The 13656-nt window shown below is 37.7% G+C and overlaps 2 long non-coding RNA genes across 2 annotated transcripts; both read left to right on the forward strand.

Annotated features, from left to right (window-relative positions):
• Nucleotides 1–9921: 9921 nt before the first annotated feature.
• LOC121206165 (uncharacterized) lies at nucleotides 9922–10483 on the forward strand. The gene is made up of 2 exons (XR_005901157.1): nucleotides 9922–9993; nucleotides 10305–10483. It is a non-coding gene; the product is annotated as an uncharacterized lncRNA (long non-coding RNA).
• A 1761-nt stretch (nucleotides 10484–12244) lies between these two features.
• LOC107889419 (uncharacterized) lies at nucleotides 12245–13567 on the forward strand. The gene is made up of 3 exons (XR_001681740.2): nucleotides 12245–12941; nucleotides 13059–13121; nucleotides 13204–13567. It is a non-coding gene; the product is annotated as an uncharacterized lncRNA (long non-coding RNA).
• Nucleotides 13568–13656: the final 89 nt, after the last annotated feature.

The following is a 13656-nucleotide window of genomic DNA, read 5'->3' on the forward strand; positions in this document are numbered from 1 at the left end:
AAATGGTAAGTTCTCGTTGCAATCTTATTATCTCAGTCATTTTCCCCAATGACCCTTAATGTTCTTGTTAGCTGCTTCAACAGCCCCCGTCATCTCTTGGGGCGATAAGGGCGAGGAATTATGATCTAATGGAACTTCTCGCCAACACCTTCTTTCATCATCTATTGTTAGCAGATCGTGCATTATCTGAATGATTCTTTCAGGCAAACCATATCGGCAAAATAATTTCCGTTTTTCCAAAAACTGCATCACTGCAGTCTTCGCCACCAAATGGCAAATGAAGCGGCTCCAATCCATTTTGTGAACGTAATCCGATAACCACTAAAAAAATCGATGTCCATTTGAAGCTTTTGGAGAAATTGCCCTATGACATCCATGCCCACATAGAAAAGGACCACGGAAAACATGACATGAAGGGTGAAGGGGCTACATGAATTTATCGCCGTAGATTTGACATTTAATGGGCATTTTCTGGCAAAAATTGATGCAGTCACTTTCCCATGTCACCAACACATAACCGAGTCTCAGATCTTTCTGGCCATATTTGAAACCATTGGCATGCGTTAACCGCAAATTCCCTCATGGACCTCTTCAAGTAGTTTTTCTGGTTTCATGCAATCCATCCTCACACATCTCAAAAGCATCTGATCCTTTCCTCTTTTATACAGGGATATCCCATCAAGAACAAATCCCGCCTGCCATTTTTCTAATTGTTCTTTTACTCAGTTCTCAAAATCACTGTTCGGGATATCGTTTGATTCTTGTATATCTAAGATATCATGGAACCAAGGCCGTTCCGTCTACTTCTTCTCACATGCGACTAACAAGTGTGCAGGGACCAAAAGGTCGTTTATGCTCATGTTTGAGGGCGCATTATTCTGCTTCTCTACTTGTTTGAAGCATTGAAGCCAAAGGCTAGGGCATCAGCCATTGGTTTTTCTGGTGGAAGTAATGAAAGTTATTTCTTTGAATTCCTTGATCAATCCAGCCACTAAATCGCCGTACTTATAATTTGAGTCTCACCTCCATTCTCCACGGATTGGTAAATTCACTAGGGCTATCCCCGAACACCTCCAAGATCTCGATGTTTGGTTCGATAGCTGCACGAAGCCCATGATACAGGCCCCATATTCTGCGATATATTGGTACAGAAGAAGTTCAGTCTTGCAGTGAACGGATAATGATTCTCATCTGGTGATACCAGGATTGCTCAATTCCCCATCCCTAAACTGCATTTGACGCACCACAAAGCACATCTTCCATGACTCTCTTTGATGACTCCGGATTCTATTTCTGTGATGCACATTAAGTCCGTCTGGAAAATTGAATCTTAAAGGCTCATATTCTCTGTCGTTCGAGTTGGCTAAAGAAGTCAGCTATTTGCGCTCGTCCTTTTATTGACTTTGACTTACATAGGCAATGTCATATTCCCGAAAGGAGGAGCTGCCATCGGTGCCATTCCTTCCTGAGTGCCCGGCTGATTCCATCATGTATTTTATTGGGTCCAGCTTTGAAATTAGCCATGTCGGGTGATACAACATATATTGTCGAGTCCCGACACCCAAACCAAGCGCAACAATATTTCTCAAAACGAATATTTTTCGTCAATTCAGTGAACTTTTTGCTGAGGTAGTAGATCGCCTTTTTTTCTTTCCTGACTCGTCATGTTGTCCCATACGCAACCCATTGAACTTTCGAACACTGTCAGATACAAAATTAATGGTCTTCCCGGAGTTGGCGGTACTAGCACTTGGAGGACTGGACAAATATTGTTTATCTTATCAAAGGTCACTTGGCATTCCTCGTTCCATCTCCCGGGTTATGTTTTCGAAGAAGCCGAAAGATTGGGTCGCATTGGTTGGTAAGTTGAGCGATAAATCGGGCCGATGTAATTTAATCTCCCTAAAAATCCTCTAACTTCCTTTGCGTGCGCGGAGGTGGTAATTATGGATGGCTTTATTTTATCTGGATCAACTTCGATACCTCTTTCACTACAATGAAGCCAGCAACTTTCCGATGTAGCCCCGAATGTACATTTGGCTGATAAGCTTAGCTGAACTTCTCAGCCTTTCGAACAACTCTTGAGGTTCATTACATGCTCTTCTTCCCTCGAGATTTAGCAATCATATCGTCGACGTAGACCTCTATTTTTTTATGCATCATTCATGGAATAACGTCACCATAGCCCTCTGATATTTGCCCCAGCATTCTTAACCCGAATGGCATCACCTTGTAGTAGAACGTTCCCCACATTATATGAAGGTAGTTTTCTCTATATCCTCAGAAGCCATCTTGATCTGATTATACCCCGAGAATCCATCCATGAAAGAAAACAATGAATGTTTTGCTGTGTTGTCCACCAACGTGTCAATATGTGGCCAAGGGAAAATATCTTTTGGGCTTGCTCGATTCAGGTCACGATAATCCACGCACATTCGTACTTTTCCATCTTTCCTTGGTACCAGGGACTATGTTAGCCACCCATTCTGGATATTTGGAGGCTTGTAGGAACCAGCGTCAAATTGCTTCTGACTTCCTCTTTTATTTCAACAGCATTCGGGCCTCATCCATCTTAATTTTTGCTGGATGGCTTGCATTCTGTCTTTAATGGGAGCTTATGGACCACTAATCTTCATCTAGCCCTGGCATGTCCTGGTAGACCACGCGAAAACATCTTTGATTCGCGGAGTAAAGTGATCAAACTACGTCTGGTACTTTCTGAAATAGAAGTCCCAATCTTCACTTCTTGTTCCTTTCTTCAGTGCTCAAATTTATTGTTTCTACAGATTCTTCATGAGGCAGAACCTGTTATCCTCTTGTTCCACCATTCTTACAATTCAGGAGACGAGACATAATCTTCAGCATTTCTTCAGCTTCAAATTCTCCTAAGCAAACAGCCTTCTCAACATCAATTTCAAGATTCGTAACGGGCTTATTCATGTCGTCAATATCTGAGCACCTGAAAGTTGAATGGAAAAGGAAGCTATCGGGGGACATCCAAGTATTGGAAACAACAAACAAAATGTATGTCATGGCAATGAGGCAAATGTAAGGATAGGCTATGAAATGAGAAAATGATTATGAAATAGTGATAATGCGAAAATCATGACAAAATACATCTTCATTGAAATTCATTTAAATGAAAAGAGCGAATGCAAACTCTTACAAAAGAACTCTATTATATCTAAGGACACAATGAAGGTGATGTTTGGCATTACTCTGAAGGCTTATACAAGAAGATCCTCAGCAATCCAATTGTTCAACATGAAACCAGAAGGGAAAGGGCGTATCCTCGAGACATCTTTACTTGCACCAGCTTCTTTGTCAATGACATTTTACTAGCATTCTGAAAATCCTTTTCAATTAATCCCAACATGTTTCGTGGATCCTCTTGTCCAGGTACATCATTCCCGCAGATGTAAATGTTTTTGACAAAGGAGGGTACTCTATTGGTTCTCATTCTGGTTCTCGGCCCAAAGTTCTTGCAATTCTTCTCTCTTGATCCTTCTTCCACTGTCTTCTTCTTTGGCGCATGTCAGGCTGGAACCCCAAACCGTATCGGGCCTTGTGGTGCACTGGCTTTAAAGCCCTCACTATTCCTTGCAGATGTCTCCCTAAACCTCTTCTCGCACGAGCTCCCCTCCTATGGTCAACTTGACACCCATTCTGGTATTTCCGCAGTTTTGGCATCGGAATTCTATTTCCCTCAGCGACGAAAGTGGCATTGATGAATTCAGGGATCGAAAGGAACATTCCACTGCATCCTTGCTTACTTCCAGGTATGGGCGCATCAGCAGAGATAGATGCGATGATGTCTTCTTCGCCCTGACTGTGACCAAACAGCCATCCATGATGAATTTCACTTTTTGATAGAGGGATGATGGGACTGCTTCAGCAGAATGAATCCAAGGTCTTCCCAAAAGGCAGTTATAGAGGGTGTAATGTCCATGACTTGGAATTCGACCTCATATATGTAGGGGCCCACTTCCAAAGGGATTTTGACCTTTCCCATGATTACGCTCGTCCGTCGAAGGCCTTACGTGGACGACAGGCTTTAAGTAGACAATTTCGGTATTCTGGAAGTGTGCCATGGTAATTTATGCTGACCATTATGATGTTCGTATTATTACCTTGCGGGTTGTATGCGCTTTCACACTCTATTTAGGTATCTCATCATCACTAAAGAGATAAAGTTTCCGCTTCAGATTTTTCCCACTATCAGCTTTTCGACAGATATGTTGTTGGCCACATAAGCTTGATTTAACACCTTCATAAAGCGTTCCGGTATGGCTCTGAATTTAACAGTAGAGATAGAACTGAGATTCGTGCTGGCTGCTTGCTCAGTTGTTCCACAACACTATATTCGCTGTGCTTAATAAATTTTAAGAATTCTTGAGCTTCTTCCTCATTCACAGGCTTTTTAGTTTCTTGCACGGGTGGAATTTCTTGCTCGACTTCGACCTCGTGCATCACTGCTTTCCCTTTTTGCTTCGAGTCGCTACTTTTCTTTACCGGTTCAACTTCTTTAGAATAGCATCGTCCACTTCGAGTAAAATGACCTACCTCCCCACATCTTCAATTATGGCTTTGGACTTTTCAACTTCCGGTGTAACGATATTAACATCATATCTCCACGGTACTGTTTTGTTGTCCTTATACGGGAAAGGAGATGGTACTTCAATTACCATCTGTGGTTTCAATGGCTCTCTCATCGCGTCGTAATAAATTACCAACGGTCGATCAGCACTATAAGGGGGCCCTGATGATTGGCTATAAGAGACGCATACTTCTCTTTCGTTGGCATCTTCACTCTTGTTAAGGACCTTGATCTCCTAATTATTCATCCGGTCTTGAAGTAACCTTTTAAAGTCCTCGTACGACTGAATGTCGTGCCCAACAATCCCATAAAAATTGCAAAAACTTTGACCTTCTTCTCCAAAAACTCTATCAGAGTGACAGAGTAATCCTTTTTTAACTAATACCTCCCAGATTTTCTGCAGAGGCGTCCTTATTTCTGCCACACATCTTCTGACCTTCCATTCATCCTCTTTCCCCACTGTGCTCACATTCCCTTCGGTATGGTTAGGGAACGGTTTCCCCGTGGCGTTACTAGCACTATCGAATCGTAGGATACCCGCGTCAATGAGTCCTTGAACTCTCCTTTTGAAAGCGAGACAGTTCTCAATAGAGTGCCATTGGTTCCCTGCGTGGTATGCACAACTAGCGTTTGGATCGTACCACTTTGGGTATGGAGGTTTAAGGGGTGCCATGTAATGGGGAGAAATTAGTTGTTTTTCTAAAAGTTTTGGGTACAATTCCCCATACGACACAGGGATGGGGGTAAATTGCGGTCTCTCGGGATTAGGCCTTGATGGTCTTGGTTCGTTTCTGGGTTGGCTTTGGGTGGGTACCGTGTTTTGTGGGAAAGTGGTGACGGGTCTTTGGTTGTTCATAGCGTGTACGGGGCAGGACGGATGTGGTGCTTGGTAGTAAGGGGTTTGAGGAGGATAATAGAAATTCGGAGGTGGGTAATTTCGAGGTCGGGGTTGGTTAGGATACGAATTGGGAATGTAACGACTCTCAGTTCCCACCATGTGGGCTTCTGGCTCTTTCTTCTTTACGGGTGCTGCTTTTCTTGAGCCTTCTGATCCTTCCATTCTACCGCTCTTGACGGTATTCTCTATGAGTTCACCGGATATTACAATATCCACGAAATCCTTCGTGGCACTTCCTACTAATTTGTCATAAAACGGTGCCTTTAAAGTATTGATAAAGAAAACGGTTATCTCTGTTTTTGTTAGTGGGGGTTCCACTTGAGCTGAGACGTCTCTCCATCTCTGCGCATACTGTCTAAAAGTCTCTGATAGCTTTTTCTCCATCATTTGTAAGGTCATACGGTCTGGCACCATACCCGATACATGCTTGTACTGCTCGCAAAATGCTGACGCCAAGCCCTTCCAAGATCGAATCTTTTCTCTACTAAGTTGATTGTACCACCGAAGAGCTGACCCTGTTAGACTATCTTGAAAGCAATGTATGAGTAGTTTATCCTCGTTCACATAATCAGTCATTTTTCGACAGAACATAATGAGATGTGCTTTTGGGCACCTTGTCTCATCATACTTCTCAAAATCAGGCGCCTTGAATTTCGGATGCAAGATTAGATCAGGTACCAAACTGAGTTCTTTGGCACCTAGTGCGGAGAAGACTTCAATGCCTTCTATTGCTTTGAGTCTTTCCTCTAGACTTCTATATTTTGCATCATGATTATCCAATTTCAACTTGGCTACCTCTGTTGGGTCGTCCAGATCTGGAACTAGTGGATTAGTAGGGCTTGCCCCTGGGTTCGATACGAATATTCCTTGCCCCAGATTAGTGGGTGGAGCAGGTGGCATAGGTCGTTGTTCCAAGACTGTGGGTTCCCCTTGAGTATACCCTCTTTGTGTTGTATATGCGGGTGGTGGAGTGAATCCCGGGGGATAAAGTGGATCCTGATCGTGGTGAATTCTTGACTGAGGTTCCATAACATCGGGGTTCTGCACGGGTCCTTTTCCTTTGACCAAAGTTGTCATCATCTCCATCATTTTGGCCATCTGATCTCTTTGCTCAAGTGATTCCTCTCGAGATCTCACCATTAGGTCTCTCGTTTCTTGTTGCGATTTGGCCAGCTGCTCTTGTAATTCCTTTTGAGCCCTTTCCATCCTTTCAATTCTCTCATTGAATTCAGCCTCCATTACTCTAGCTTGTCGGCGCGTTTTATACGGATGACGTGGTTCCAGTCTTGTAGTATTACAACTGCGAATTATATATTTTATCTTCAACGACCGAGTATGGGATATGCAATGTATGAATGAATGCATGAATGTCAAATGAATGTCAGTCATGAATGAATATGCTAAAATTTGGTGTTAATTTCAAGATAGCCCCTATTTAGGCATTTCCTTAATCAAAGGAGTATTACACAACGTTTCGGTCACTCATATAATTGACTCCTCCATTAGAAACCCGTTTTTGGCAACCAATCTCTAATCAACACCTTCCTAACAAGATGCCTTCGATGCATGATGAAAAATAAAAATACAGACAAACGACCTTGGTTAGCGCAACACATATAAACAGAGAAAAACTGTGGAAAATCTAACAAATTAAGCTACTTGGTCCAGTGGACTCGATTCCCTTGCTTAGAAAGCACAAATGTAAAAGAAATAGAAGGTAAGATGTGTTTTTCCCTTGTACTTATTTCGGTGACTACTAAATGAGCGGAGGTTCGGCATGGCTCTAGTTGGGTGGCTCGTATGGTTCACTATATGCGGTTTTGGTTCTAGACAGGTACTCGAATTGCTCGTACTATCATCTGCTAAGATTAGCACGAAGCCTTGGTCATAACCCATCACAGGCTCACGAGTTCAATTCGAGGCATTACATTTACTTATGCCTATGCGGAGGGACAAGTTAACTCACGAAAGCATAAGTCATATGTAACCCGAAAGTATTCACTAGCCTGTGCGGAGGGACGAGTTAACTCACGAAGGGATAGCGTTTACTTTCACTTAAACGGACAGAGCCCGGGTAGAGAGCTTATGTTATGCAAAATGCAAGTGCACGGTGTGTGGGAGAAACTTGCAATCCTTCCATTTATTTTAAAACTACAAAACTAAAATGAAAGATAAAACAAATTAGGAGATACGTATGTATGATTTTTTCGAAAACAAAACTTAAGGATCATGATTAAATATTAATTTGAACACGGAAATTTAAAAATTTTGACAACACGCGTTTAATTCAACTCGACTCTCAAAAATGGAGGTCCCCAGCGGAGTCGCCAGTTGTAGCGACCTAAAAATTGGGCACGGGCGCTAGTCGAAGTAATTATTGAAAATTTGAAAACTGAATCTCGATTTTATTTGAAAAAGGGAGTCGCCACCGATCCTTTTTTATAGGTGTGATCGGATACCTAATAAAATTATTTTAAAACAAAAAGAAGGCCGAATTTAGGTCTACGTGAAAGTCCAGAGAAAATTGGGGTTCGGGAGTCAGTTACGCGCGAGGAAGGTATTAGCACCCTCGCGACGTCCAAAATTGGTATCTCATAAACATGTGTTGACTTGATTTTCAAAATACGAGTTCAATATAATATTTAATCGTGATCCGATTGAAAAATGAGAATTTTTAGTTTTCGATTTTTTTAGAAAGGGTGTCCCGTTTTTTAACACAAGCCGACGAATTTCACCCAACATAGCGATGAAATCGATGACTTAATGTTAAAATCGGTACATTGCCTTATTCTTAAAATTAAAATGTAAAAAGTTTCTAAAATGATAGTAAAAATGTAAGAATATTATTGTAAAAAATGCGAATAGTGATGTGAATAATATAAAATATTAAAATATCAAAATATTAGAATAATAATAATTAATATTGACAAATAAAAAAACAAAATAGAAATAAAAAATGTACATAATATATATATTAGAAATAACAATGATGTTTAAAAATAATACTATTAATAATACTTCATAAATATGTACATATTATAACCCTTTTTTAGAATAATAATTAAATATACGAAAATAATATTATATACACAAAAAGGTATATATACACTTATGGTGAAATATATGTACTAACATTAATAATAAGTATAATCGGAATAAAAATAAATACAATAATATATACTCAATATGGTATTAAAAATACGTATATGTATAATAGTATTTCGGAGTATGTACATGAGACAATATAAAGTATATACATAGAAATATACAAGAAGTAGACAACTAATAACATTAAGAATATATATAATATAAATATAATATATACAATATATACATATGATAAAAAAACTATTAATATGTACATGTATATCTACATACACATTAAGTAAAAGTACTAGTGCTAACAATATTAATAATAAATATAATAATAGATATATATGCATATAATAGTAAGAAACGGAACATAAAGAAAATATATATATAGCTAAAAATAATATAATAATAACAATATATAAAAATAATAGTGATAACAATATTACATATATAACATGATTAATATTTAAAGCTAAATTAAATAGCAAAATAATATGAAATCCAAGGTAAATACGAAAGATAAATGAAAAAGAAGAGAGAGGGAAGAGAGAAGGGAGGGGGGAAGGTAAATCCGGCCAGGGGCCGGTCACCGGCCGACCGTCGGCCGCCGTCCGTCACCGGCGCCGGCCACCGCACGTGGTGGCCGGAAAAGGTAATTTTTTTTTAATATTTGTTTTGTATATATATTTTTATTATATCTTTTATTATGATGTATATATATAGATTAATAGATTCAAAAAAAGGAAAAAAAATAAAAAATAAAAATAAAAAAGAGTAAAATAAAGAAGATAAAATCACCTTTAGGTATTTTTTGAAGATAAATTCTTTGTATTGATCAAAATTCCCTCCTCCCTTACATGATTTTTGAATGGCTTTTATAGCCATCTTTTACATGATTTTTTATTATTTCTTTTTCTATTTTGTAGGTGGTGATGGTAGACAATGGATATCAAAAATGGGAGGAAAAATGGGGTAAGTGGGAAAGTGGCTAGGTGGCTAAAGTTTTTTGATTTTTTTGCGGGTTAGGTTTTTCTTTTTTGGGGGGTTAGGTTTTTTCTTTTTTGGGGGGTTAGGTTTTTTTTTTTGGAGGGCTTAATTGGCTTTTGAATTGGGTTTAATATTTGGGTTTTATAATGGGTTTGGATAGATGTAAATGGGTCATGGGTTAAGGGTTTTAGTGAGTTTAGAGGTTTGGTTGGGTTTTGATATAATCGGGCCCGGATAATTTGGGCTTCTAAAGAACTTTAAATGAAGAGTAGCTGAAACGTATATTTTAAAATTTGCATGACGATCAATATCTTATTAGTGTTATTACTAATTTGTTTGCATTGTAATCTTCTCAATTTTAAAGCCCATGACGGTGACTCGGTCTCAAGTTGAAGCGTTAAGGGCTGTACTTCCTCCTGTAAGTATTTTCAAACTCAATGCAACTCACGTTCAATTCAGAATTTTCATTTTATATATGAATTTTTTGTGTTTAGGAACAAGATCAATAATTAAATCAACATGAGTTTGAGTAAGAATTAAGCTAGTATAGATAGCATGAAGGATGGTCTCCCCAACATTTTAATCTAATTAGGGGTGGGTCAAGTTTTGATAATCAAGGAGTCCAATAATATATAATTTTACTGAAAATTGAAATGCTTTCCTTGAATTGAAAATTGAATGTGATTTATTGATTTCCTCCCTTCTTCCCCCCCCCCCACTATTTTACAGCAAAACAGGAACAATTCAAGGCCAACTCAACCACTCAATGACAGAACTGTCTTATTCCGTCCAAGGAGGAGTATTTTCACTTGAAAACATATGAACCATGTCTAACCCTTAACTCTGTATGACATAAGGGTGTACCTTTTATACTTAAATAAAAGAAATTAATGGTTAAAATTAATGAACCATATGTCTCACTTCTATATACAATATAAAGCTGTTACCTAAATTTTACCCACTCACTATGTGGGTGATAAGTGGGTTCTTCCATGCTAATTTATATTTTTATTCTCATAGGTTTTGATTTTTTATTTAGCTCTGCTTAAACCCCATAACATATGCTTGGATCTATGCATTATTATATATTGTATAATATGACAAAACTTTCAAAATACATATCTGAGTTTTATTTTAGAAATTGTGGTTTATTTCAGGAAAATGGAGATTTTATCTTCTCTTTTTTAAGTTTAAAAAATGAGTTATAATACCTACTGTGTGCAAATTAAAAAAAAAATGGTGCGTCCGAATAAAATAATAATAATTTAGTGCCTGCAAATGCTTAAGAATTGAAGATGGCAGAATTCCAATGGATACTGATAAGTAAACAGATCTCCAACACAAGGAAGTAATCTCTTCAAACCTTCAAAAATAAAAATAAAAATCTTTAAGCTAGAATACTATTACTCAAAACTTGTATTAACTTACGCTATAATAGCTAGCTTATGCATCCATTTTTATAAGGGGTGGGTCTCGTACTTTCGGCCGATCAGATGGTGACGAGAAATTTTTTTATATTACGACTATGAATGACTCGTGACAACACGAATGAGGACGTTGCAACGTGGCGATGTGTTCCTCACATAAATCGAGTTTTTTCTCCCAATTAAACTCTGCTATCTTCTTCCACTTAAACTTTGATTACTTCAGGGATATTTTAGTATAATTAGACCTCTAATCTTAACCTATTTAAAGGAGGTGTTGTATCCCTATTTTGAGAGACCAATTAAGAGGCCATTAAAGATGTAGTGCTACAAGACTTTTCTTTTGGATACGACAAGATCTAATCGCAGATGAGTTTTGGTGAGAGTTTTCGTAATAAATATGGAGATGACAATTTTCTACCACTTTTGAGAGAACTCTATGAGAGTTATGGTTTTGTTTTCACAGTTTGGGTTTGTACATTTAATAGATTTAGGTTTATTTTCTCTATATTGTACTCTCGTTTATCTACTTATTTAATGAAAAGTCAAAGCTTCTTTTGATTGTGGTTTATATCGTCTTTGGATAAGTTTTCCATGTAAAATTTGTATTTAATCTTCTCTACCTTTTTTTATTTTGTTGTTTAAAAAAGCTGACGTATAATAGAAGTTGTGATAATTATGCATTTAAAAATATAATTATAATTTAATAAAAATTATGATATTTACACATTTAAGAATAATTAGGATGTAAAAAAATATTATGATATTTACACATTTAAGAATAATTAGGAAGTAAAAAAATAGTGCTAATTTCATTTATGAAAATAGAGTTATTAATTGAATAGAACTCTAAGCATATTAATTATCACTTAGTTAATATCAGAGTTATATATTAATGAAAAATTATCTTTGACTTTATAGATAGCATTTAGTAGTTAGGTATATTCATTCAAGTAGCATTTAAGAAAAATTACTGGTAAAAAAATTGAGATTATTAGCGATAATAACTTAAAATAATATTTTAATTGATGATGAGGTAATATAATATTATGATATCACTTTTTATTTTTATTTTTCTTTTGTAAGTTGTTTATACTTCACGAAGTAAGCAATCTTTTTTTTTTTGATAAATCAAACTAGTATATTAAAATAAAGAAAAATAAATACAAATGGGCTAACAAAATCAGCAAGCCCATAAAAAAACAAAACAAAACCCAACACTGGCAAAAATGGCTTAAACGTACACTAAAGAAATAAAAATTAATTAAAAAACTAAACAGAAAATTAAAACAAACTTCCAATCTGATCACAGCTGGAATCTAATCAACATATCCGCACTAAATGCACCGATTCCGGTCCCAAGAAAAGCGGTTTCCAAAACCCATCAACTATCCCACTTCCATTTTCTATTCCCACCCAAAGGTCACCTATCGAACAGCACTCGGTCAGGTCTCTCCTCCGCATATCCACCTCCGATGTTCCTTGCTTAGGGACCCTTCCGGTCACGTATGCTCACGATTCTTCTCTTATCGCCTCTCTAGCTAAGTTGTGAGCCACTAGATTTGTAGATCTGTAGGCTATTTGGTGAAAACATTGCTTTTGTTGCTAAATGTTTCGTATTATACTCCCAATCATCGATTTACCAATCTTATCTGATTTACTTTTTTTTATTACTGATACCGAGTCTCCTTCGATAACAACTAATGTGAACCCCATCTGTTTTCCCATGAAAACTGCTTGGAGGCACGCAAGGGTCTCTATTGCAAACGAAGAGGCCACCTCCCCGTGAACCACTGTTTTGAATGCGAAGACCTCCCCTAAAAAATTGCTAGCCACCACCCCTGAGATTGATTTTGCTCGAGATTCATCAAAAGGGGCGTCGAAATAAAGTTTGACAACGGAACCAACTAGTGGGCACCAACCCGTAGACTCGTGCCTCGTGGTAAGATCCCGAACGTCACACCCCTCCAGTTCCTTAATATATTTGTTTATTCATGCAACAACTTCTGAGCTAATAGTTTTCTTTCCCTCGTGTAATCCTTTGTTTCTGTTCGTCCAGATCACCCACAAAGAGCAACAAAACACTCGACATTGTATGCTGGAACTATTCTTGAACACTCTGGTAAACTACTCCCAGTGTGACAAATTTGTTCCTGTTAATACCAATTCCAGATTCAAACTAATCCAAACTTCTCACGTCACAGGGCAATCTCTGAAGATATGATCAATGTTTTCATCAGCTGCTCTACCATACCACCGAGGGCAATCTCTTACACCGAAGATTAACAAAGTGGGGAATAAAATTCCAAGAAATTTCCAAATTAGGACTTTCCATGGAATGTGAATATTCCACAGATTTTTTTTTGTAAAATATTTTAGCCTTAGCCTATAAATAATTAGGAAAAATGTCATGTAATAGTTTATAAGCACTTTGCACAGAAAATTCTTCAGAGGCCTCCCTTTTCCATACCATAAAGTTCACATAAGGTTCTATTGCTAAGGGACTTCGCACAATTCTGTCTGCCTCTTCTTAGAGAAGGTAGAATAAATTAAGTCAACCTTCCATTCTCTCTTTTGTTCATCAATTAGATCCACCACTTGATTGAGTTTACTACAATTCCTAGTTGATTCTACCTTATAACTAACAGATCTAGAGA

The sequence above is a fragment of the Gossypium hirsutum genome, chromosome A09, assembly GCF_007990345.1.
Source record: "Gossypium hirsutum isolate 1008001.06 chromosome A09, Gossypium_hirsutum_v2.1, whole genome shotgun sequence".
Taxonomy (NCBI): domain Eukaryota; kingdom Viridiplantae; phylum Streptophyta; class Magnoliopsida; order Malvales; family Malvaceae; genus Gossypium; species Gossypium hirsutum.